Raw genomic sequence first — 25,946 nt, 5'->3', positions numbered from 1 at the left:
CTAATATCTTTATACACAAAAAGATGCTGTAACAATTCAACAAGTTGGTAGAACATTCGTCTAGTACAGTTTCAATCTCGATGGTATGAAACAGTTATGTGTAACACATCAATATTATAAATATGCATATTGATGTCAGGACATCAGGTCATGTTCGACTTGTAACAAAAACTGTACATTTTTTTTATTTCTTCCACATGATGAACTTCAATTAGTATTTTCTGAAGGGGATTTTTTTGTTTTTTTCGTATTTACACTACAACCTAGGAGAGCAGGAAATCAGTTTCAAATACTTCTGCTGTGCTATCTCTGCTCCAATTCCACGTGTTAGTCGACCATTTTGTTTCCATTTTAAATTATCTACAAGGCACCACACCATTGCATCTAGTTGCTTGCCAATCATATCCCAGCACAATATCTCTTGCACAAAGGACTCCTGGACAGGTATCCTTGGTCCAAACTTTTGTCTTTTTTGCTTTACTCTATTTCTCGGAAACAATTCACGCTGACTCTCCACTAGAATTGGCAGCATGTGCCAAAAGTACATTGGCTGCTTGTTGAGTCTCTAGAAGAATGCGAGCTTCTTTTATCCAATCACTGGCAATGAAACGTGGTGCTCCACGTAAAAGATTTAAATATCGAAGAGCTTGGTCAAAATCTCCTCGGTCCAACCAGTATCTCGCTCTATCTACAATATCGTGTGTATCCAGAGTGTTGTTATCGACAGGTTCATCTGCTATCTCATTCAAAGGAATTTTCCTCGCAGAATCGATCAGCAAAAAATTTTGTAACATTGACACCAAATACAATAGTAACGATCCACCATCGTCACCAACCAATGCAAATTGTTTTGCTAAGTTCTCCACTTTAAGAAATCTTTCTCGTAACGCATCCTCCGGAAACACGCCTCGGTCCAATGCTTCTGATGGAATTCCACTAACCACTGCTGCGACTAGAGGATCTCCTGGGGCTGCTGCTTGTGATACAAGCTCTATTTCAGACTTCAAAGGTCGAAGTTGTTCTTCCCACGGGACGCCGCGTTGACCAGCTTTTAGAGAACGATGCAAACTCTGACAAGCAGCCCACAACGAGTGAGCTCTTTCAGCTTGTTTATCTGCCTCCGCTCGAGCTTTCAAAGCTACGTCTACTCCTTTAAGTCGACCAATCATGCTGGCCAATCGTGTCTTGAATTCCAGCTGCTGTTTCACTACTTGCTCATCTAAAGCACGAGCCAGTTGCCGCTTTATTTCTACTTCTTGTTGTTTCAAGGAATCACGGAGATGATCGCTATGTGCTCCCGCCTGCCTCGTTAGCTGCTGCCTCAATTCCAATTCAAACTGATTATGCATATTTAAAGTCTTCTTCTGAAATTCCAATTCCAGCTCTCGCTTCTGTCGCTCCAATTCAGACGATAGGCGGGCTTCGAATAACTCAGCGTCAGTACCCGATCCCCTGGCTTCAAGAGCAGTTCTTAACTTCTCCTGGCCAATGGTCTCCAGCTTTGATAGTTCCTTCTGGTAATATAATACTGTTTTATACGCGTGAAGAATATATAAATTCAGCTCACTCTCGGAAAGATTCGGCAGTTTTTCACCAAGTTTTAAACCGGGAATCAAATCAGCGATTTCTTCCTCGAAATGCCTCCTCGCATCTGCCACCAACTCCTTGTATTTCTCTGTAATATTACCCTCACTTATTGCTCTATTTAGACTAGACTGAGCATCTTCAAGGACCGATCGAGCCTTCGCCACACTTTCTTTTGCTGCTATAATTAAGTTCTGCGTTGCTTCGTCAGCTTTAGCTTCTGCACTGCTCAGGGCTATCGTTGCCTGATCTATCTTCTGCCTCACATCTTTTGCTATTTGTTTAGCTGCATTTATAGCCTGCTCTTGCGCTTTCGCTGTTTCTTCCAGTGATGACCAGACTTGACCAGCTAACCTATCGACGGACGATTCGACTGCACGATACACTTCTTCGTTATGCTTTTTCACAGCATCTACTGCATTTTCCAACGCTGCCGACGCAGCCTGCGATGATTCAATAATGGTCTGTTCCACTTCTTTGATGTTATTTATTAGCGCATCTACATCTACCAGTTCTGATTTTCCCTCACTCGGTGTTTCTGATTTCTTGTATAATGTGGTCGTGATTATTCTGACAATCCTCAGATATTCTATTTAACTTTTCCTCGAACTGCGAGGTGATGTCATCCATCGCCTGGATAATTGATTGTTTCGTTTCATCTGACTTCTGTTCCATTCGTTTACTTAATTCCTCATATCGCTTGTTGGATTCTTCGAACTTCTGTTCTATCTTCTGTTCTATCGTCTGCTTCAATTCCTCGTATTGCTTGTTGGTTTCTTCGGACTTCTGTTCTATTGTCTGTTTCAATTCATCGTATTGCTTGTTGGATTCTTCGGACTTCTGTTCTATCTTCTGTTCTATCGTCTGCTTCAATTCGTTGGACATATGAACCAAATTTTGTTCCAATCGCTTCATGGCTGCCGAATCGTCTTTACGACATTGTTCTTGCCGCTGTAAGGCTAACAAGATTCGGTCTTCTAGTGTCATTCCTGGTGTTACACTATGTTCACCGTTGTCACTATCATTGGGTTCATTCTCCATAGCGTTACCGTTCATTTTTCTTATTATTATTCTACCACTTCTCAGTCTTGTAAAATTTGTATTCATTAACTTTATTACAAAAGTAAATTCACCCTTACTTTGCTTCGGGTAGTGAATTTACAAGAATTCCCGGGTGAGGTAAACCAAAATTTTTATAACGACTCACCAAGGGTAGTCGTCAACCTGGTTCGATCGATGATATAAAGAACTTGAGTGGTAGTAACTGTTTTCATGTAAAAATATCTTTAGTAATTATATATATAATACTATTCTCACCTTCTCTATCAGAATTATAAAGTAGATGAACGGTTTTAAATGGTTTATTAGTTGATACACTTTTAATGTATTTTTCATTCACACTGTCGTGCACACATACATGAGAATTCGGTATCCATAAACAATTACATAACAACGAACTATCTATTACTCTCTAATATCTTACAGATATTAAAAACATTCTTCTTTTGTTATTATTAAATTAACATTCTATAAGGTATAGTGCTTATGTATGAGCACTTTCTACCCAAGGTACAGGTAATTATTAACCTATCCAATATTTCGTTATAACCCGTAACTCACGAAACGAATGCTCAGGTCACTACCCTCAGATTGGTCTCTTAACTAACTAAGAGTCAAGAAACACTCGGGTATGTAGCAAATTGCAAACGTTTACGATTCCAATATTTTATTAATGATGAAACACTGATTTCGGTTATGATATAATACTATAGTGCAGAGAATTCAAGTATAATTTAAAAAGAAGACCGAAAGTATCTCCATAACTTATCTTTAATATATTCGGTTATTCTCGTTTTACAGTTATTTCCAGTAACCTTGAACGAGAGGGACACAAACACAGATACATCGAGGACATTTAATATTTCAAAGGCTCTCCCACCGGGAATCTAAACTGACTCCCCACCCACTAAACTATCTGATTGCTGGGGTACTCTTACCTTCTCATTCCATAAATTCGTCCATCTTAATTCACTTGCTTTAATCATAGTCTTCCTCAACCTAACAGGCATATTCGTGGGACATTAAACTTGAAGATTTCATTTTCAATCTGTTAACCCAAACCAATCCGAATCGAAAAACAGTTGTATTTTCTATTGTTCATTAACGTGTTTCCGCAAAACAGTATATGAAAAAGAACATGGGAAATCGAAATTCCATTCAAAAGTGAAACAGCAGATTCACAATACCTTAACCTCAAAAAGAAGCCATATCGTTTGGAACTTTTCCAAAATATGTACGGATATTCTGAAAAGTGCCAATCAGAGGTGGATTGAGTCAGTGAGTCATTGGGTCAGTTGGTTAGGTGGGTCCAGCTTTCTGAGTGCCAGTGGGTCGTGTGTCAAAACACATGTGGCCCACTTGCACCCACCTCCCCCCGTGACAAACTGCAACCCACCATCCCACTGTGCTTACTGCCTTGTAGACAGCATCTTGTGAACAGTATACTTCTTCTAACACTTGACACTAGACATAGAAAGTAAGAACATGTTTCTGATGGGTTTGCAGTTGGCGATTCTCCAAACCAGGCTCTCAACCAGAGGGGGCCTGGGGCCTGGCCTCCCGAAACTTTTCGTGGCCTCTCCAGACCTTAACACAGAAAACACTGTTTAAATATGTGTAAGAGAATTTTTAATCACTTGTCCCCCCTAACATATTCATGGCCCCTCCAAACTTTCTGGTGTATGTATTGTGTATTATGGTTGTAATAGAAGAAAACTGTCACTTTGTTGGAATTGAAGAAGCAGTTGAGGTTAAATGTGGCAGTCAAGGTAGAACGAAACGAGCCCTGCGGGATTCTAACCCGTTCCTACCACTACTACTACTACTACTACTACTACTACTACTACTACTACTACTACTACTACTACTACTACTTATACAATGGACTCACATAGCAACACTGCACGTGTAACGTGCAGCAAATCACTTTTTGAGTATTTGTTTACCTTGGCCCAAGTTTGAACCCACGCCGAAAGCAATAATAATTACTGGTGGATTGCGCTAGTAACTCTGCCACGAAAACCGTCAGTAACAGACATTTGATTTCTGCTGTATGTGCTACGTGGCGAGAAACTGATAACTCCAAGTAACAAGAACTGCGTATTTAGATTCTATGAGTAGGGTTGAGCGTGATTTTCAAATATGCTGCTGAAGACTGGTGGATTTTTCTACGTTTTACTTTCTAGGCCTCCATTTCCCTTTTTCATTTGTTTCTGTTTACTTACCTGAGAAGAGTATCTCTAAGTAAGAAATGAACTTGAGGTATTTTGTATATTGATATTTGTAATTGTACTAATAGCAATACGATTTATATTACTACTTGGCTTTCGAGACACACAGCCTGTGAATTTTTAGAGGAGCTAACTAACGAAAAATAAAATATTTTTGAATCCTGTAATATATAAATTATTATATAAAAATGAATGCAACTATGTGTGCCTAATCATTACTGGCAAATTGCAGTCAAATGAAATGAAATTCTGTATATAGTTAGACCTTAATCCAAACCCGGATGTTATCATAATGCTTTCATTATAAAAATATCCTAAGGGATAGTAGGGATCCTTTTTTGCGAAAGAATTGAGTGTTTTACAAGCCATTCAACTTACGGAACTGAAATTCAGTATATTAATTCTTTATTGAAAATGAACAGAACGTCTCCCAGCATTTTTTAAACTTCTCGTTTATGGGGAGGTGGGGTACTTTCTATATATGGTAAATTGATAGTGGGTTAATTTGTAAAAATAATCGAAAACGATCGATATTAGTTGAGACACAAACGATACAGTGCTTCGCATCATATATCCATATATGCTTACCATCAGGAACGGATCCAGGATGCATTGTTATTATAACAGAGTGGTGCTTGAGCGATTGACCGTAGAAATTCAAACTTTATTAGTTAGAATTTCACAACCTGGTTGAAGTATAAGTGTAAACTCTTTAGTCGCTAGAGAAGAAGCCGCTGATCATGTGTCAGAGTTATTGATGATGTGTTGGTGGGTCAGTGGTTCATGTTAGTTGGTGGGTCGGAGTGGGTCATAGTGGGACACGGTGGGTCATGGGTCATAGTGGGTCACGGTGGGTGCTGGGTTAGCGGGTCGTGGGTAAAGTTTTCATTGACCCACGCCATTTCTGGGTTAACTGGTTTGGATCCGGTTTAAACTTGAAACATAATGTGTGTGTTTATTTCAGAAAACAAACAGTAATTTGATTCAGTTTAGTTTCAAAATAAAAATTATTGCCACTTTTCAGAATATCCATATATATTTTGGAAAAGTTCCAAACGATATGTAATGGTTTCGTGTTAGGGTAAGACATGATGAGTTTTTGGTTTTATTTTTGAATGGAATTACGATTACCCATTTTTTGTGAAAGCACGCTAATGAATAATAGAAAATACAACTGTTTTTCGGTTCGGATTGGTTTGGGTTAACAGCTTGAAAATGAAATCTTCACGTTTAATATCCCATGATTATGCCTGTTTGGTTGAGGAAGACTATGATTACAGCAAGTGAATTATGATGGACGAAATTGTGGAATGAGAAAGTAAGATTGTTCCGAGAAATCCCACGAGCGCGATGTTGCCCTTTTCATGCTTACTTCCCTTGGGAACGAACCAGGTACCCCAACCATCAAGTAGTTTATTAGGCGTGGTCTTAGTTTCGATTCCCGGTGGGAGAGCCTTTGAAATATTAAATGTCCTCGATGTATCTGTGTTCCTGTCTCTGTCGTTGAAGGTTACTGGAAATAACTGTAAAACGAGAATAACCGAATATAGTATAGATAAGTTACGGAGATATCTTCGGTCTTCTTCTAAATTTAAACTTCAATTCTCTGCACTATACCTATAGTATTTTATCATGACCGAAATCAGTGTTTCATCGTTAAAAAAATATTGGAATCGTAAATGTTTGCAATATGCTAAATGCCCGAGTGTTTCTTCAATGTTACTTAAAAGAGAAATCTTGGGGTAGTGACTTGATCATTCGTTTCTTGAGTCACTGATCCGCGGTTCGATTCCGTTCGAGGAAATTCAGAAAAAAATATAATTTACAATGTTGATATTTCTGATGTATAATAAGACGAAAATTAGTCAATTTCTCTCGTTCTTACAACTTAGAGTTGAAACGAATTCCTTCACAGGGAAAACTAACAACATGAAGTCACAGTTTACAATCTCGATTCTTACTGTCTGAAAACAGTGTGTTTCGCAAATAATTTATGAATAGAAAAGGGTCATCCTTAAGGCTTTTTATGGGTCATAACTTTGTCTGGAACGTCATTGTGGAATTGTTTCTATGTACCACCACTTCGAATAGAAATAATAATAGTATTATCGTTTGCCATTTTCAACACGTTCCGTATATTCGTTCAACCAAAATTGGGATATAGGAACTATGCTTTTTATATATTCGTACGTATATTTTGTTAACGTATCAATATAACGCATACATAATCCAATGTCTTTTACCCAAAGAAAAGGCGTTACTATGTATCGTGATGAAGACAAACCCTACTTAGTTTCTGTTAAGACATGCGAAAGTTCGATTTTCATATTGTCAAGTAGGTGACACCTTCTTTCCCCCCTCTTTCCTTTCTAAAGTTTCTCTTATAAGGCAGTTCATCCTTAGAGAGGGTCCAAAAAATTAACTTCAGTATGTTTATTTGCATTGAAATAGGACCTAATATTGAGGTCCTAAATATTCAGTAATAATAATAATAATAATAATAATAATAATAATAATAATAATAATAATAATAATAATAATAATAATAATAATAATAATAATAATAATAATAATATAGAAGACAAATTCTGTATGAGGACAGATTGTATTAAAATCTGTAAAATCGCCCCTAGGGTTAGGCAAAATTTGCAAAATTGTCGAAATTGGAGAGAAGTGTCAGGACGATCAGGACATACCCTTTGAATACCTCCCTACAACTAGCTAAATGTTAAACAGAAAGCATCTTGGTAAATTTCATGTAGAGATTAGGGATACTGAACTCACAAGAACGATAAGAAAATTTGGTTTTAAGTAATGGTTATGCCGGCAGAGGTACAGAAGACGTCGATGATGAGAATAAAAAAGTAATATTGGAATAAAGAAAGTGGGAGAAAGTGGATCTTGGAGAAAACCTAGACACAAGGAGTTTGTTCATCACAATGCCCAGTAGGCGGAAAGTGGGTAAAAAAGGGTGAACCATTAAATTAACAACACTTCAGTAATAATAATAATAATAATAATAATAATAATAATAATAATAATAATAATAATAATAATAATAATAATAATAATAATAATAATAATAATAATAAGAAGAAGAAGAAGAAGAAGAAGGGTATTAAAAGTGTTAAAGTTGCCCTAAAAGTTGGCAAAACTTACTTAAACGTAGGGATTTCGGAGAAGGGTTTTCGTACCTTCAAGACACACCTCTGCAACTACCCACATTTAAACGAAAGCATTCCACTAAAGTTTGATGTAGAAAGTATTCTACTGTTCGTATTATGGAAAATAACTGTAATGAAAATAAATGAATATCATTGAACAGTAAAACATATAATAAACTAACTTGTAGAATATGCAGATGTAATTATGAAAGCTTTGCTAATTCAGTGAGCTCTGCAATACAAAGTAACAAAATAACGTATAAGATTCAGTTTACAGAGCAATTCTTACTTAAAAAGTGGCATACACTATTTCGAGAATCAAGATAAGATGAGAAATGCTTACGATACTTTTCGCCTCGTCCCTATTCTCATCTCCAATGCGAGACGATAATTTGAGTTAGTCCTGTCCAGTCTCGAATGTAAAATGTTAATTCTCATCGGATTTTATTTGTTTTGTTTTAGAATCGAGATTAAAAATTCCCATTTTCAGGAGCAATATTAAAGAAACCCGAAATGTTTTTTGGCGTTTCTGCTTGTTATGGTATGATCTGAGCGATAATAAGTTTCTAATTTTTAAACTTCTACGAAATAATAATAATTATTATTACTATTATTATTCCTGAAGATTTGATACTTCAAGTATTGAAACATAAGAGTATTCAAATATCTGAATATAATAAAATGTGTCATCGCCGATCAACCGCCATCGAAATTCCTAAATAAAAACAATTGCCCAACGTGGATTCGATCCAAGAACCTCCAGATTACCGCCCAAACTCCGTGACCACTGAACCATAATCGCTACGCTGTAAATGATTCGCCTTCAGTCTACAGAGCAATTCTTACTTAAACAGTGGCATACACTATTTACGTTATGCTACGTTAGGTTTCTTTGCCTCCGCTTGCAAAGTTGGATGTTATTTTTCTTCATTTCAAAAAGTTTTTCGTATTTCGTTTATGATTATATAAGTTAATAATATTCGGCAAAGTTTATATTAATAGCATGAGTTATTCTTAAGCCTTTGGTTCAGAAGTTTGTTTCTTCTCCACACGAAACTACAGATGTGACAGATTTCATTCTCATACTCTGCATTCGTTTCAAAGCAGTCGCCATTACCTGGTTAAAGACTTATGTCCGCAACGATAGAAGCCTCTATAATGCTTGAGGATGATAATGGATGTCTCTCCCTTTTTGACATGTTTACATCTAGTAATAAAGAAAGTCGCCTATTATTTTAAATAAATATAATGTGATCAAGATTATGAAATAATTTTAACTAATCGATGTTAAACGTTAGCAATTATTTTTTTTATAGTATATCCTGAAATTTAATTGTGGTGTCTGTGCCTTATTAGATATAAATGATGTTAAAAGTTTACATTATTAGTGAACAGTATTATAAGATACAGCATAATGACGTCTTGAACAGTATTTGTGTGGATTTTCTGCCTTTTCTCAGTGTTGTCACGATTATTAGAAATTATGGACGGAGATAAGATATTGAGTGTAGAGACATGCGCTGGAGTCATTGTGCGTCACAATGTAGGCCTTTCTGTTCGTCAAATAAGTTCCAAATTGAAATTAGCTCAATGTACTCTCGCTGATTCCATCAAGCGTTTTCAGCGAACACGAAAGAACGTGGTCAAGAATCGAACTGAAAGGCCTCATATTACCCCACGTACGGAAGATCGTACCAAGGTAGTGTTTAGCAAAGGAAATAGAAGCTTACTGTATCGGAACTTAAATCAGAATTTAATCGTAGTCACAGTGCAAGCATTTCAGTTATTGCTATGAAACTACGTTTGAGAGTAGCTGGATTCTGGGGAAGAGTTGTTCAGAATTCATTGCTGGGGCAGTAGAAACAACTGAAAGAGGCATCAATGGGCCTTGAAGAACAAAAATTAGAGAATAGAGCACTGGATGAGTCAAAATTTTAAGTTTTTGTACAAAAATGTCGAGTTTATGTTCGAAGATCTGTTTCCGACTATTAAACGGGAGAAGGTTCTGTAATAGTTTGGGAGTGTTTCGCAAATTCTAGAGTTGGTTTGCTTTACAGAATACAAGGAAATCTGCTCAAAAATAGTTATAATTCCATTTTAAACAGGCATGCTATTCCTTCAGGATTGGGTTTGTTTGGTCGCAGATTTTCTTTTCAGTAGGATAATGGTCTGGAACAAACGTCCAACTTTTTTCCCATCATCTTAAGAAGAATAAAGAGGACGGAGATACTGTATTTGTATCATGAAATGACCTCCCGACTCTCCAGATCTTAACCCTATCGAACTTTTCTGGGAAGAGCTTGGCAGAAGTATACGAAAAGTCAGTCCAATATCTGGTGGTTATATGTTTGACATTCTGCAGAACGCCTGGAATAATGCTTCAGATGAATGTGCGAAAACTCGTACGTAAAACGCGACTGGTAAAACGAGTGATAGAGCCGAAACACATTTTTTTTAACGAGAAGATCATTTAAATAATTTATCATTTTTTTGTTGGATAACATCATTATGCTATTCTGATCTTAAAACTGTCACTGTGTTTCTAAACTAGCAAGTATTCTGTCTAAAATTCCATTATATTACAAACTTTGTATTTCATTGTTTTTTGATCTGTCCGGAAACTTTTGACTAGCGTTCTCCCTACTGATCTAAGGTTTTTCCATTTGTAAAATATTCTGGTGAAAACGCTGACCCTGTTCATTGGTTATAGCAGCTAATGCTGCAGAGGAATAACTCAAATGGAAATGTAGAGAGTGAATGAATGTTAAAATACATGTTTCACTATTAAGGCTCGCAATCTTTCAAGAAGGCGTTGTACCAGTATTTCATAGTTTTTTTCTCTTACAAGTAAATCTATCGATGTCGAAATCTAGTTTCTTGACTAAACTTGGTAAAAAAGTGTGAAATATCACGAAATGAGCGTGAGAAAAATTTAAAGTGCTTCCGTCCATAAAGATGGCCACAGTGGACAAAAATCTCATTGATCAGAATAAGCTATAAGAATGTTTTTAAGGTTTGAGAAAAAAATCATTTTATTTGTAAAACGGCTGAAGGTATGAAAACCCAAAGAACATTAACCAACACCGGGAGGAAGTAAGTAAACATCTATTTGAGGGTATGCTGATCATGGCCGCCATCTTGAAGTCGGAGATCTTCTATCTCGCTCGACTTTATTAAATGGGAAGGGTGTCATGTAATATATCGAATAGGGCTAGAATTGTACGAGAAATACAATGGTGAACTCTATGTTTACATAAGTTTATATTTGTAAGACGCCATGAAATGCAAATATGAATTTATTGGTTTAAACGTTTCTTAATAGCTGTATCTTTTTGAAGAGAATTCAAGTCAGTGAAACCTAATGTACGCTAGTGAGAACATCGTATGTAGCTATTTATGAAAGGTATAATGAGCCTGAAATCGTTATTGAGTGCAGACAAAATGAAATGATGATGAGACGATCACAAACCTTAAGGAACTGATGAAAGTTGGATGACATATTTTCCGTTGGATTATTCGAGTTAGAAGACAAACCTTCATACGCACTAGTATACAATCAGTTTTTCCGACTTCATTAAAAAAAAAAAAAAAATCACAGGATTTTTCGCAGAAGAGAGCAAACTCTGGTTTTGTCCTCTAGTTTTGTATTTTTATTATAGCTATACTAAGAGAAAGAATATGAAAAGAAGTCGCACTGAGGCTGATTTATTTGATACCATCTCGGTTTTGACGGTAGTATCATATGACATAATCAATAAGAATGCCAGAACTTTTACTTAGCGGGCTGCTCAAAATAAAAGAGGGTGTGCACCCAGAATAATGATATACCTAGGTACTTTTTTTGCACAAACTCAAAGAAAACCATATTGTTAGGCCCAGGGGTGTGTGTAAGGGAATTTGGGGAAATGTTTGGGGTGTGCAGAATACTCCCTGGACATAATATCTATTTTTATAACAGAAGCTCTAAACGTAAAAAAATTAATAAAAAATAAAAAAAATAAAAAAATAAAGAAAGAAACTATTGCAACATTAAATTCGGAAAATATTTGCTTATGCCCGGAAACATAACACAAGCTATTAATTTAATTGTTAGGGAGAAGCCATGTCCTCCTTTGTGGAGTCCATTGATATAATATGCAATATGTTGTTGTGTGTACTTGACAACCGAGAGTAGCAGAGCCATCTTAACGGTACCATAACCTCTTGGCCTGGGACTCAGCAAGCATTGGGGTCCCGCGAAGAGAATGACATGTAGTAATTACATGTATTAGGAGCAAAAAAAAAAAAAAAAAAAAGTCATAGGAACCACAACATACTTGTTTGCTCTGGGGCCTAATATGCTGTTAAAACAGCACTGGAGTGTAGATTAGTCTCGACAGTAGAGTAGACGGCTCTAGCGCGGAGCCCCCTTAGGCGCGGGGCCCGATTGGGAGCAATCGGTCCAATCGGCTTAAGGCCGGCCCTGTGCTAGAGCATCAATTGCCGTTAATCCACTCTCTTCCTTGTTTTATTATTTCCAGATTTGGGGACATTCATTAACCTCCCCGATACATATTCGCGAGGGAGTTGACAAATTGACAGAGCTACGTATGTTGGAGAGAGTGGATGCCAAGTTTGAAGAACCTCTTTACAAGTGAATCAATCACAACGGACACCAGATATCAGATGTTACTTTCTACTTGATTTTGAAAAATGCAGTCAATGCTGCTATCATGCAATTAGACACAAACACACACACACACACACATATATATATATATATATATATATATATATATATATATATATATATATATATATATATATATATATATATATACAGAGTGTTAATGAACTATACCGACAAACGGTAAGAGGTGATTCCTTACATCAAAATAAGAGAGAAAGTGCATATAGACCTATGGGGATAAGTGCATAGATTCAGAGCTAGGGCTGTCCAAAATCGTCAAAAAAAAAAAAGGTAAATTTCAACAGACCTTACTTCGAAGTCGAGAAACTGTGGATGGTAGTCCTTATCAGCGTAAAGGAACTCACGCATACATATTCCAAAAGAGCATGGAATACACAATTCATTGCATAATATGTTCCAATATTCAATGTTCTAAATGTTCTTATATCACACCTTCATATGGAGCTCATGTACCACAGAAGGATTCTGATAAAAATTCTGAAAATATTAAAAAAAAAATCAGGAAATAAATTTTGCACATAAATTTAAAAAACGAGACGAGACAATATACTTTTCCTGAGAAGCGAAACAAGGTAAGAAAAGTTCGAGAATGATACAAGACGAGGTGAGGAAACTTATTTGTTCCTTCATCTCCTGAAAAAAAAAACAAAAAAAACACTACTACCTGCCCATCAATGTGTTCTTTATATAGACTTCTTGATGTTGAATTTAATATTTTCTTGATATTATATGAAGAATGATTTCGTATGTCTTGTAAGAATATGAAGTTCGATGGTGGGGCTCGTGATATGATCCTGCTATCCAACTTTCTTGCACTATGGTGGAAAATGAACGATATTGTAAGGTGAGATCTTACTTCATGATCTGTGCAACCCGATAAATTTACTGGATTTAACCCCCCATCATAGTTAAATAGCTCTCATCAATAATCGGTCTTAACTTTCATAATCTCGGCGTTGAATTAGTATCCAAAATGTAAAAACTCACGATAAGGTACGAATATTATTAAACGTCTCTAGAAAAAGGCTTAAAGTAGAAAATAAACGAAGCACTAAAAAGGAGATAATAAACAAGCCTTAAAAAGCAGAAAAAATCACTAATCCTATAGTAATATAAATACTTAGTCAATTTTATGTATTTTAAAGAAACGACAGCGAATTTAAATAATTAAATACCTCTATTGTACTGTATCTACGTATGTAAAGTTGATTAAGTATTATTAGTATTATCTAGGAAACATTATCTTTTTGAATTACGGGTCAAACTAAACGACTTGATGTGTAATATAAAATTATACTTTCAATCGTATAGGTATCATCTTTAATTACCGGTGGAGGAACATTGAGATTTGAACTTATCAAGGTGGTTCAGATTCTACCACTGTGGATCAATGTTTCATACCGGTTCAATGCTGAAAGAAACTTAAACTTGAAGTAATAAAATCAAACCATATTACATCATTAATCTTTAAACTATTGTCTTGAGGCTTTAAAGCTCAATAGTTCACTCCTAACTAAGCTACAAAAATAGTTCTGATATCAATTCCTAAAGAATGAAGCTTTCCGCCGATATTGATTTTATGTATGTGGAGGGTAGCACGGCGGAGGAGGAGAGGGTAAAATTGGTGTATTTTGTTTTTTGCATTAGGATTTTTAGGGGCTATTCCCTCCTTGAGTATACTCATAAAAATTTTATGTGAAGCAATGAACTAGTCCATTATATGGTAATACCCAATATGCGTACTTATTGCTTATATGGGGAAGAAGGCGGACAAAGTTGGCGAACTTTTTGAGTCCCAGTTTTATGACGTAAACTACATTTATTTTCAGAACAGTTTCTTCTTCTTTTTCTTTAAATAGGGTGGGAATTACACAAGTGTTAATCTCGTTGAAATCAGTGTTCCCTAAGCTTTCCAACGATGTATAAATCCTAATTTGTGTTAATTAGGGGGCATCACCAGGGCCTCCAAAGTGAGAGTCTACGATTTCGATCTAATTCTTGGCGGACGTAGAAGGGTTAATACTATTAGTCGTTGAGGAGGTTAGTGATGTAACTCGGAATACTTTAATGAAATTCTAAACATTACATTGGACCATGGAACCAATATTCTTTGAAAGAAGAAAAGAACCATCAACAAGTTAAACTTAAATATGAGCATACACACTTTACATGTGAAACTAAAGGCGATACATAGTCTTTCGTACAAACAAAAATTATAGGTGTTTATATTTCGAAGCAACGTATGAACTACTACAACACACGCACAGTGAGTCACATTGAGACTTCTTGGTTTTCAGAAGTAAATTAGTCGGCTAAAAATGGAAAAGTACTTTTATACAATCATAAAGAATAAGCGAAAATGGAAAACGGAACGGGAGACCTCCAAGAAAATGCACTTCATGTATGTTATGATATAAGAAGCTAGAATATAATAGCAAGCATATCGCTCTGGAGATGAAATCACTAAGATTAAGGTATTGTTATTTGAAATAAGTTACAATTCATATCAGTATTCAGAGTTGTTGGTTTTAGTTTCCCTTTCAGCAGCGAAGCTATGTAAGACGTGGGCCTACTGATAACCGTGGAGTCCGAACTACATGAGCTCAAGCCGAGAATCGAACCCCGGTTTCCCGCGCCATAGGCGCGTACGCTAACCACTTACCCACGAAGAAGCTCCATCAAAGTTGTTTGTACATATATAAGAAGTGTTAAAAATTTAATGGAAAAAGTGATCATTTCCATCTCACCGTGCATTTCTACCTGCACGTGGTCTACAATCAATCATCTATTCTACATTTCTGACTGCTATCTCTTACAAATCCTTGAACTAATAATAATAAAAAAAAATACTTCATATAAAATTTTTGTCAGTTAATTAATATTTTTGCTGTGTATAAATGAATTTAATTGTATCGAATAATTGCGATTTGATGAAACTTAACAATGTCAAACTATAAATCTCTCTGTTTGTGATTGTGGCCTCAGGAAGCCCTCATTTATGGCAAGTGCAGTAAACACTGTTAATGTTAGAAGCAAAGATAGAGTTCAAAGGAAATTATTCAACGTGTTTATTACTAACAACATATTCCGAATGACCCCCTCAGTAACACTAATTAACGCAACTTTTCTTCTGGTGCATGAAAACAAATAAGTACGGAAGATTGAGTTGCCTGGAGAATATGTAGTTGTCTGGACTATCGTGATTTATACTAAATATTTGCTATGTTCTGTTTAAAGAGGTTTCCTTTATCTTACATTTGCTTTACTGTAAAAGGACTTAAGATATAGTAAGACAAACATAACTTTCAGTCTGTCAGAAATTGCGGTTGTTAAACTTTGCTATTGGTTGCTTGTATTGCTCTAGTTTCTTTCTTTATGTAGTCAGTTATACCTTTATCAACTACATTGTAAATTACTCAAGATCATTAGCATAAGTTTGGTTTTCAGTAGTCAAGTAATACTTGATTTTCTACAATTAGAAACTTAACAATGTTCAAAGTTATAACTCATTATTTGGCAGTGTTGCTTACAAGCAACATCGCATTCTATTGTTTTATCCGCACGAATTATAACTTCAGTGATCATTTAATTGGCATTATTGCTTTCATACAATATTCGTATACATGATTTACGGGTTGCTTGTTTGGATATTTCTAATCTTCGTGAACAGGAGACAGTCAAATTTAGTATTGTAGAAGCTTTATCTCCTGCGTTCCGTGAGTTTTTTTTTTTTTTTGGTTTGTTTCTTGCTCTCTAGCAAAATATTTTAACAAAACTGCTGCTAATTACTGAAAATACGCTTATGATATCTGACCACTTTAGGGCAATGCTGCTCAGAAGCAACATATAAGACCTGTTTTTTGACAATGTTGCTTTGAAATAAACATCCTGTATTTTGTAATCAAAGTACAAAAATACTTCAAAAATTACGAAATTATGATCAGGAAGACATGGTTCAACCATAAAAGCAAACTAAATATTTTAATGATAATGCTGTCAATGCTTGTCAATTAAAGAGTTACTGTTATTAAAACTTTATATGGAAAATTAGAAGGTGCATGAACTTGGCTCCAGTCTTGGAGCACTAACAATGAAATTAGTGCCATTGGCAATCAATCATTTATGCGCCCTTCTCCACGAAACCACATCGTTAGTGCTTTATTATTTCAAGCAGAAACACTGGTAAGGGAGTCAAGTTCACGTTGGTTTCTAGACATCAAGAAATAATAATTAAAATAATGTCATTCGTTAGTGTCTCAGTTTTGCTCGTTTGTGCACAAAGCCCCTTCGTTTTGCTTCCATAGTTCCGTATGTAAGAAAAAAAATCTTGTACGGGACCAACTTCTCGCTGGCTCCTCCGTTTCTAACGAATATGCAAAAGCTCATTCTTTGCACTTTAACATTTTCGGATACGTATAAGCCTAAAGCTAAAAACCAAGTTGGAGACTTAATACACATTTTTGTTATTTTTTTCTGATAAAAAAGATTATATTACCACTCCACTTGATGAACTGATGGTAAAATAGTGTCATTGGTTAGTGTTTCGTTTGTGATCGTTTTTTTTTTTTTTCAGAAAACGACATCTCTTGTGCTTTCTTAGACCTGGAGATAGAAGCAAAAAGGATAATAAAATAAAATAAATAAAAATAAGAAAAATCTGTTTGGATGGGACAAGTTCGTGCTGGTCCCCTGTCTATAACTAGCAATGATGAAAATAATGCTACTCGTTAGTCCATCGTTCGTGCAGGAAACCCAATAGTTTCAGACGTATAAACCGAAACTGAAAATAGAGTTGGAAACTGGATACAAATTATTGTTAATTCTTTCCAGATGATACGTTATATTCTCCTCTCCACTTCAAGCACTAACGACAGTACTAGTGTAATTGGTTCCGGCATCATTTATGCATGTTTCTGCAAGAAACCCCTCGTCTGTGTTTTACAAACTTCAGGGATATAGTGTAAGCAAAGACATCTTGTAGAGCGGCCAAATTTCTGCTGACCGTTGACATCAAGTACTAATAATGAAAATAGTGTCATTCGTTCACGATCAATTGTGAACTAAACCCCAACTCCCTCAAAAATACTGGAGGGACAAGTTCACACTGGCCTCCACATTACAGGCACTTACGATTAAAATAATGCGATTCGGTATCCTATCGTTTGTGCATAAAACCTCATTGTTTGTACCTCAATATCTTCAGAAATATAATCCGAAAACTGAATAGCAGAGTTGGAAAATGGATACATATTATTGTTATTTCTTTCCAGATAAAATAATTATATCGCACCTCCACTTGAAGCACTAACAATAAAGTTAGTGTCATTCCTTAGTGCGTCTTTTGTGTTCATTTGAACACGAAATCCCTCTATCACGTTTTATTTGCTTCAGAGATAGACCCCTATGAATAAAAAGGTGATAGGGGAGTCAAGTTCATTCTGGCCTCCCGACTACAATATGTGTATATGCCTTTTTCTGCAAATTGCTCATGTTCTTTTGCAGATTTCGAGCTTTTTTGAAAGCATTTCGGGAGAGGTTCAGACCTCTTCAAACCGTTTTTTTCCGCAGAAATGAAAAATACTTGTTTCTTACTTTTAAGTCTAGTATCTGCATTCGTAGTTTCCTTGGAATTGTTTGTGCCCTTTTATCGATTTTGGCCTTTGTCATTATTTTTGAAGATATTTAAACGGGGGCCGCTGCTCCCCCTGCAACCATTTCCCACACACAAAAGTAAAATTCCGTATTCCTTAACTTTCTATCTAGTATGTGTATTCGCCTTTTTCTGCAAATTGATAGTTTTTTTTTTTTTCGAGATTTCGAGATTTTTTGAACATACTTCAGGCGGGGCTTAGGCCCTTTCAAACCGTTATTCCGCTGAAACGATAAAATACGGGTCACTTTAGTTTGTGTCTAGTATCTACTTGCAAAATTTCGTTGAAATCGGCATGCAACACTTTACGGATGTTCCATGTAAGTTCAAAGTACTAACGGTAATATTAATGACACATACCCATACACTTAAAGTACTAACATACGATTAATATCATTCAGTAGTTCGTGCATGTATTGTGCACGAAATCCCTACGCTTGTGTTTCAGTAGTTAGCAAGATATAGGCAAGAAGATGATAGAGAGCTGAACTTTCCTCCTATCTTAACCAAAACAGTTTCTACACTCCTATTGAAACTCAGGAATAAGTTAGCTGTTGAAGGCAGGCCCTGTACGGGTAAACCTAAAACTGCTACGGACAAAGCAACAACAATATAAGCGTTTGTATCCGTTCAGAAAATCCCTCAAAGGTATCGTCATCCGCAAAAAAAAAAAAAAGTTCGCATATACTGTAACTTCCACATTTTCATTAATAACTCAGTTTTCTTAATATGTTATCGCTTCTTTGTGCTTTCCTTAACAAAGCAGTGTAGTAATGAAAAACTATTTATGATTTTTGTGAAAAAATAAAGCAAAATAAGACAATTATAAGCAAAAAACTGTGATTGTTATGAATCTTTAGTCTGTCAGATAATTACGCGAAGAATATCCCGAGGGAAATTCACTCCATACAGTGCACAGGTATTAGGAGCACTCACAAATACGTAAAATTGAAGGAACAGAAAATAATGTATTGTTGAGATGAACATACAATTCACACTTCACGTGAAGTTCCAATATGGGAAATCAATCAATATCTTCAGTTGAAATTACTGAAAAAAAAAAAAAAACAACAGAAAATGGCTATTTAAAACTCCAAGTGTAAACCTGCGCTTGGAGCGAGTCTATTTCTAATATCAGAACGCGTTATTTCGTAACATGCCTGCGTGGCCAAGCGGGTTTAGCAATGCTGTTGAAATTCTAGAACCGAAGGGTGGCAGTTCGAGCCTGAGTACGGAACGCTTTTTTTTTCAATATAGTGAAATATTTTTTAAAATGTCTAGTTTGAAGTGCTTAAAAACACAAGACCAGATGAACAATCACTTTTCAAAGCTCAGTCACATTTATTCACTATGTTCATCAATTAGGCTATATACGAAGACACTAAAATGTGGAACGTTAACGATCCTTATTAACGTTAATACCACATCCGTTATAATGAGAACAGATTTGTGATCTGAATACCAATCTTAAACCATACGTCCAAAATGAAAATTATTCATGTTCTTGATACCTATTGCAACACTCAGTTGTAATATAGAGAGTGAGAGTGCGAAAGGGAGGTAAAATACTGTATACAGGGTGCGGAAAAATTCCCGGAACGGTCCAATACCTCGCGAAGTATAAATATCACCAAAACAAAAATAACACATGTTAAATAGTTTTAAAGAAGCTATCCAATAATAGAAAACACAATCACCTATCCCTACCTCCTTGGGGACTACGGGGGATAACTTTAAAATTTTAAATGGGAACCCCTATTTCTTATTTCATATGTGGATTCTCCAAAAAAAGTGATAGAGATTTGATCAAAAATTGAAAACAGTGTGTGCGAAGATGAAGTTACATGGAATACAATATCGATAATTGTTTTGCAAAGTAGCTTTATGAAGTAGTTCTTAGTAGTAGGGTTATTTACAACAAAAATAAGTCATTTTTGTCACCATTTGTATTTTCTTGCAAATTAATAAATATGGACAAATGAATTATTTTATGAAAGTTAAAATGTATGAATTCGTTATGTGGGTAAAAAAAATCACATGAAAATTTTACTCTGCGTGGAAATCGAACTCATGACCTTTCATGCCGCAGTCCCGTACGCTAACCGCATGGCCCAGAGCTCGACACTGAGAGGCCACATTTTCATACAGATTTGCCGCCTCCATTTTTTATGTGTCGATTCAAGTGCTATCCGTGAAAGCACTGTTTTCAATTTTGGGTCAAATCACTGTTACTTATTCTGAAGAATCCAAATGTGCAACAAAATATGGGGATTTCCATTTAAAATTTTAAAGCTACCCCCGTGTGGGAATGGAGGGTTGCGTTTGGTATCATTGGATAGATTTTTCAAAACTGTTTAACACGTGTTATTTTGGTTTTGCTGATCTGTATATTTCGCGAGATATTGGACCGTTCCGGGACTTTCCCCGCGCCCTGTATAAGCTTGTATTTTTAATTAAAACAGTTAGTGTAAATCATAATCTGGATTTTTATAAAGTAAATGAAACAATCATATAGAAAATGTATACAGTTTAAAATTGAATTAAATTGCAATTCCAGAATCTGTAACGTTATACATTTCTTATTTATTTACATCGAATGTTAATTTATGGTATAGTTTATAGCATGAGTATCAGCTGATATGTAACACAAAATTATCTATAAATTTAATTTAAATAGGAAATGATATAGTTGCTATAAGAACAAGTTTATGAAAATGAACTGTATAATAATGATTGTATTTGAAACACAGTTTGCGTAATGGAGTAAATATTTACACCGCCAGCTTTGCAATACTGTGCGGTTTAAATTGTCAATCTCATCAATTTTACTTATTTCGCTTGAATGTTTATGGAATTTAGTATAGCATTATGAAACATTCAACAACTGATCTAGTAGTGAAACATATTTAACAAGATTACCGCACATTACGGTAGATTCCGAGATCGCTCCCAGCTTTGCGAGCACTTGATAATATCTTATTATTATTTCAGATAAAATATTATGTGGAAGAGCTAAATTAAATTAGAAAATGAAATGAAATATTTAACCTCCCACTATTACGCCCTTTAGGCGGGAAGGTTCTAGATTGCTGGTCCTCACATAGAGGAGAATTTGGATTAGTAACCAGTTTGGTTCTTTTCTTTATCAAATCTCAATACACAATTCATATAGTAATGTCAAGCAAGCGATAGCGAGTGAAGGCAGGTTAACCAGGTTGATTGCTTTCTTCATCACCACTCAATTGGTATACGGACCAGTGTTCTAGAATCCTGCTATTTTAGGCTAAGGGAGAAGATAATTAAAGTGAGAAAAACGATATAAGAATTGGTGGAATGAGAAAGTGGAAGAAAAAGGAAATGTTTTGAGAAAAGTCACGGACATAATGTTGTCCACCACAAGCTTACTTGAACGGAATAAAACCAGAGACCGCATGCACCAAAGATAAGCGCTCTACCAGTGAACCATCGCGCCCCATAAATTAAATAAGAAAGATAAGTAGTAGGCATTTTATAATTGAATACTGTATGTAAGAAACTTATTGTCCATAAAGATTCTTTCTCTTCAAGCTTTTGTAATTTATGTTGCAAATTGTCCGATGCTTTGCAATGCGGATCAAAGGAATAAATGCATTTTTTCAGGATAGTATCGTCTGCCCCTTGCTGCTATTGGTGGTATAAAAGTAGTGTTGAGTTGATTTTTAGTTTCTTGTTCCTTTTGTTATGTGAATATAGACTAGACCAAAATTTTTTTACTGGTGTTCATTTCAGGATCACTCGGTAGCATGTTTTTAGTGGAGGAATGTTACGTGAATATAGATTACACCAAGTCACAAATATTTTGACAAAGATATACATTTTTATTACACAAATAGTTTCTGCTTTTCCTTTTACTGCAAATGTTTGTTTCTAATAGTGATTTTTATTCTTATTGTATCCGTGAATACACATTCAAGACTTTTTTTTTTAAAAATAAGTTGTTTAATAAGGCACTGAAAAGTGTTGGATTTTGTAACACTCTAACACTTAAAAACATAATACTGAGTGATCCTGAAATGGACACCAATAATTAATTTTGGTCTAGTCTATATTCACGTAACACTTTCAACAGCGAGGCTGTATGAAACGTGGGGTTACTAATTAACGTGGAATAAAAATTAAAAAAATCTAGTGGTTAGCACGAGTGTTTTTGGTTCTTGTAGTCTCGGGTTCGATTCCCGGTAATGGTCGATTCAGGTTAAATTTTCAGGGAAGTTTATGGGAAAAACGTTAAAAAATATAATTGCAAAAGTCTGATGCCAGTGTTTTGTAAGCTATTGACAAAATAATAGAAAGACAGGAAAGAAATTCTCATGAGAACTGAAAGTGAACAATGTTTTCGCATTTATGCTTAATTTGCTACTAGCGTGACACATTAAATTGAATGTAATATAAATATTAGACACAAAATTCGCTACTTCACGGTTGATAACATGGTAAATGCTAGGTATTGTTAAACATTAAACGTAACACCTCAAGTTTATATCAATAAATAACTTAAATAAATAAATAACAAGACAGAACAATACTATTAACCTATATTTGCATAGTATATAAATTAAAAAAACGTTGTTTATCATAACGAAAAATGGCTGAACCGTTTGAAATGAATTTTATTAACATAGTTAACACCTACCTCGGACTGGGTTGTTGTCACGCCATTTTTATTGAAATGCGTATCCAAACAGAGGGGGTTAAAATGTATGCCAAAAATAGAATCTCTCACGTTTGTGAGATGAAATGTGATACATAAATTCCTTATTTAAAACGAGTGTGCACGTGTCCGACCGTGTTTAGAAAGTTCGGTACTAAATGGAGAAGAGGGGCAATTTGTATCGTTTTTGCTCAATATTTAAGAATGATGACATCGAGATTGTGTCTTGTCTTCACAGCAAAACGGATGAAGCACTTGAAATTATCTTTTAAATATACGGTATTTAGCATTTGGTCCAGTCGGATTCATTAACACATATGTCGTAAGAAGAACAGATGGATATAAACACCTTATTTTAAAATATGTGAGCCCATCTTCCGTTGTCCTTAAAAATCCACTTTTGAGGGGGAAATGGGGCAAGTTCCAAATAAGGCGGTCAATATGTAAAAGTGACGTCGTGTTTGTCTGTCCGATCATCACGGGAAATCAAATCAGCCGTTTGAAATAAATATTTGAATACCTTTAGTACCTGGAAGAAAATGGTTAGCTGACGTTCACTAGAAACTTGACAAAACTTCGATACAAATTAGAGGATAGTCAGCTATGCCTAAATCTAATATTGTAGGTGGAAGTGAAAACGACGAACGAAGTAACAGCGGATTAAAATTTAGCATTAGAAGTCATTGAAAAACAGAATGTGATGCGATAAAACGAGAGAAAAAGAAAAAGAAAAACGTAACGTTGCCGACGACAACACACTGGATGGTGCTTATTGAAAGACCCATAAACGCTATTCATTAGCTCATTCTTCACGGTTTGGATTGCAAGAAATAAAACTATTTCTTCGTGCTAATACGCCTCTCACAACGAAATGTTATATTTCTGCAAAATTTGTTTTTCTCACATGACTGGATAATTTTTTAAAAAATTCTATTGTGCTGAAGGAAACAAAACCATATGACAAGCTGTATTTGATCTGAAGACCCCATGATCTTTACTACATGTTGTTATTCATTACATCAGCGAGACGTTGTTTGCAATGACACTGATACATTGAGTGGTTTGTTCGAGAAAGTTGCTTGTCTCGATTTTGTTTACTCTTTAGGTTTTTCGTAGAATACATGAAAAAGAAATAATTTTTCGCTTAGATATCCAGGAATCCTGTTTTAACTGATCAGAAAACAGCAATCTACTGGTGAAATGATATGGGGTAATGTGTAGCATTTTTTTTCACGCCATCGATAGCAGCAAGGGGCACATGAATTACATAAAAAGGGAGTGTGTTGTTATGAACTACTAATATCTTTTTCAAAAAATCTACGTGTTACTTCGTAGCTCAGGGGATAAGTGGGAGATTACAATACACAAGTTCGCACGATCGAATCTTGTCCACTGCTATTATGTTTTTTTTTTTCATTTTCATTGTTTAACGGTGAAAGTGACGTAGATACATTTTCATTGGCATTCAAAGAAAAAAAAAGAATGGAAGGGAATACGTAGCCCTGAAAAGGGCTGTTTATATATAAGTGTCTAATAGGAGGTCCAATGACCTTCTACATCGATGACTGCCTGGAGCCTTCTGGACATGCTTTCGGTAAGTCTGCGGAGAAAGCGTTCACTACGGGAGACTTCCTCCCAGCTGTTTTCAACGATTTCCCATAGTTGATTTTTTGTGGATGGAGGCGGGTTAGGCCAGTTCTCCTTCATCACCCTTTTGACCTCTGCCCATACTGTCTCAATTATATTCATATCGGCTCCACGCGGTGGCCAATCTAGGACCTCTAAATCAGCCTGCTGCGAGAGCCAATTCTGAACTAATTGACACATATGAACCGGAGACCTGTCGTGCTGAAACTGGATTACTCCATCGGGGTAGATAAAACGCACAGAAGGCAACATAACATCCCGAAGGATATGTAAATATTGCTCACCTGTAAGACGCCCCTCTACCCTATGGAGTACTCCAAGACACTGTAATGTCATGAAACCCCAAGCAGATACAGATACGCGTCCACAGTGACGTTTGTGGAAAACGTATCTGGGATCATGCCTGGAGCCTCTCGGACGATACACGACTACTGGGCCATTATTTGAGGAAGAAAATGTGCATTCGTCTGTGAAGACAACATGTCTCCAATCACGGTTCACATTTTCTTCCGCAAATTGAAGCCGTCGTCTTATATGCTCTTCCGAGAGGAATTCTTTCACCGCAGCACGACGGGCGTGAAGATTAGCTTCCCTAAGACGCCGTACAGCAGTATCTCGAGAGCCTGGAAAAGCTGATGCGTGCCGAAGTTGTCTGGCGGTCATGTTGGGATTAAGTCGCGCAACAGCAACAAGCTGAGCATCCTGCTCAGGTGTTGTCACACGACGCCTACCACTACCTCGGCGCCGCATAGTTTCTCCAGTCTCTCGAAAACGCTTTATCCACTTCTGTGCTGTTCTTGGTAAAACTCCACACCTTTCAGCGGCTTGTGCAGCGCAATAGCCTTCTTGCACTAAAGCAAGAACACGCTCTTTTCTATTCTCAGCCATTTCTGACTTCTACCCTTTTCACGAGTTGCAGGTTGAATGAGGACCCCTTTTAGTTGAAGCTATTAAACGACATGCGCAGTTGGTTACTCCAAGAGCTAGTAAGATTGTAGTTTTTATTTGCTAAGAGGCAGAAAACACGTTATTTCGATATATGTTGTTTGACTACAAGGGAGCACTTCACAACTGATTACTGAGTGATAAGATCTGTGGTATTCTGTTCAACTTTCCTTTAGGCAATTTTAAACGTAATAGACAATATTTGTCTGACCTTGTCAGTGCCTGAGGCAGAAGACAAAATCAATGAAAATGTTTTCAACATAACATTTTCGATTTATGTTTATCT

At 35.9% G+C, this 25,946-nt stretch overlaps 1 pseudogene; it reads right to left on the bottom strand.

Moving 5' to 3' along the window:
- LOC145679032 (MICOS complex subunit Mic60 pseudogene) lies at positions 1 to 25,603 on the bottom strand (annotated as a pseudogene).
- Between the last annotated feature and the right edge of the window lie 343 nt (positions 25,604 to 25,946).

The sequence above is a fragment of the Thermobia domestica genome, chromosome 2 (genome assembly GCF_964235325.1).
Source record: "Thermobia domestica chromosome 2, izTheDome1.hap1.1, whole genome shotgun sequence".
NCBI lineage: Eukaryota > Metazoa > Arthropoda > Insecta > Zygentoma > Lepismatidae > Thermobia > Thermobia domestica.
The sequence above is the reverse complement of the archived record's forward strand: the minus strand, read 5'-3'. Positions and strand labels throughout refer to the sequence as shown.